We start from the raw sequence: 2,117 nt of genomic DNA, 5'->3' as shown, positions 1-2,117 counted from the left end.
TGTGTGTGTGTGTTGTGTGTGTGTGCGTATTTGTGTGTGTATGTGTGTGTTTTGTGAGTGTGTGTGTGTTTGTGTGTAACTATGCGTTTGAAGAGCTTTGCAGACCAATCATTTTTGTAGTATGTTGGAGTATATGTTTCCGAAATGCTTTTATTGTATTAACAGTGTATGTATGCATGAATATAATGATTATAATGGTTATATAGTATGTTTTGTTCGGCCAACCCACGTTGTGGTGTGCTTGTAAATGTCAATGTGTGTGTGTGTGTGTGTGTGTGTGTGTGTGTTTGTGTGTGTGTTTGTGTGTGTGTGTTCGTGTGTGTGTGTGTGTGTTTGTGAGTGGGTGTGTGTGTGAGAGAGAGAGACAAAAAGAGAGACACAGAGACAGAGAGAGGGGGAGACAGACAGAGAGAGAGAGAGAGAGAGAGAGAGGGGGGGGGAGAGAAAAAGACAGACAGACAGAGTGGTGGGGGTACACATCACAAGTATTATCATAGTCATAGAACATCTTAATAAACTTTATAAATATAATTCATCCTCTGTAACCTCTGTTTTACTTTAATAGTTTAGAAAACGTATAGATCTATTTTTCTAATCTAACAAGACTTCCGAGCCCGCTTTGGTATCCCAACCCGTGTACAAACGAGCCACTTCTTGAACTTCCTGGATCGCCGTCATTTGAGGTGAGTGGCCTTGTTTGTTCGGCTCGTCGTCCCATACCCTGTAATGAGGAATAACCCTGGTTCGAATTCACAGCATCGTCTGAATTCCCAGTGGAACGTTCTATGTTGTGGTTCACATCTTCAGTGGAACGTTTTTGATGTTGATGCGGTACGTTTCACTGGGGATTTTAAACAGTCATTCTCTGTTTGGTCTGGTTCGTCCTCTTTATTTTTTCAGAGTCTAACCATACCTTGATCTTCTCCCCCCCCCCCCTTCTTTTCTTTGTGTGCTTTTTGTCTCCGTTGTTACTCTCTAGTAATACCGCTTGTCTTCGGCACTTACATGTATATTCTATTATAACCTGGTATGTGTGTTGCAGGTGCGGTGAAAACTATAATGAAAACGAAAATTAAACTAGCTGTGATGCCCAGTAAACGTGTCATAGCCATAGATTTACTCTACTAGGCACGCTATTGTCGTAGCTTATGTCGGTACTAAGGCTGTCTTTGTGGGTGGTTGACGGGTGCTCTGGCGTGGTTTGCAGAGGACCTCTTTCCGATCAAACGTCTATCGTCCTTATCTCTCCTCCTACTTTTCGTGTTTGTTACTCGCTAATAACACCTATAATCTGCGGCACTTATATAAACGTATTGTGTTGCAAGAGCCGTACAACTCTTACTAAAACGTAAGGTTGTCTTCTGAGTGAGACCGCATAACGGTTTTGTTCCACTTACATCAGTAGCAATCAGGCGAAGTACATTGTGTAAGTTTGTGACTACAGTTTCAATCTTTTAAACTGATGTTTCTTAGGGTTTGCATTGGTTGGGGTGCGGGTGTTTGTTGTTGTTGTTGTTGTTGTTGTTGTTGTTGTTGTTGTTGTTGTTGTTGTTGTGTTTTGTTTTTGGTTGGGGGGGGGGGGTTCGTTTTGCTTTGTATTTTAAATTGGGGGAGGATTTTGTGTTTGCTGAGTGCTATTTTTGTTTGTTTGTTTCGTTCTTTTTTTTCTAGGGGTCTCACAATTTTTAAACAACATTCTCTTTGCCTCTTATTTTTCTCACCACCCTCCCCACTTTCCGGCTGTCGACCTATCTGTCTAGCTACCGGTTTATCTCCCTTTCTTTCATACCCACTCTATCTATTAGATCGATCTATCTCTCGGGGAGGAGAAAAAAAAATCAGGTGTGAGGCGCGTAGATGGACGGAGGGAGAAACACACATTCGTTGTGAAAAGAACGAAGATTCGTGTAAGCTTTCACGACAAAAGAAGGGATGCCCTTCCTCTGGCACTTATCGATTAAGTGTGGAAGCCATGGAGCTGTATTACAATGTGTTGTTTAAATATAGACATGTGAACTGAGAGCTATGATGTGTATGCGTGTTGTGGGAGGGAGGACTGAGTGCTCAGACTTCCACAATTCTCTCTCTCTCTCTCTCTCTCTCTCTCTCTCTCTCTC

At 42.2% G+C, this 2,117-nt stretch overlaps 1 protein-coding gene across 4 annotated transcripts in view; it reads left to right on the top strand.

Moving 5' to 3' along the window:
* Window positions 1-2,117, top strand: part of LOC101863444 (sulfotransferase family cytosolic 1B member 1) — a 29,761-nt gene that overhangs the window by 3,307 nt on the left and 24,337 nt on the right. The window contains exon 2 of one of the 4 annotated variants that reach the window (XM_035970487.1): window positions 605-683. The exons of 2 other annotated variants lie outside the window; for them this stretch is intronic. The gene's annotated coding sequence lies outside the window, so the exon portion shown is untranslated. Of the gene's footprint in view, window positions 1-604; window positions 684-756; window positions 832-2,117 lie in introns of those variants that run through there. One more of the 4 variants, XM_013084114.2, reaches the window with a different exon arrangement.

This window comes from Aplysia californica, unplaced genomic scaffold (genome assembly GCF_000002075.1).
Source record: "Aplysia californica isolate F4 #8 unplaced genomic scaffold, AplCal3.0 scaffold00272, whole genome shotgun sequence".
NCBI lineage: Eukaryota > Metazoa > Mollusca > Gastropoda > Aplysiida > Aplysiidae > Aplysia > Aplysia californica.
The sequence above is the reverse complement of the archived record's forward strand: the minus strand, read 5'-3'. Positions and strand labels throughout refer to the sequence as shown.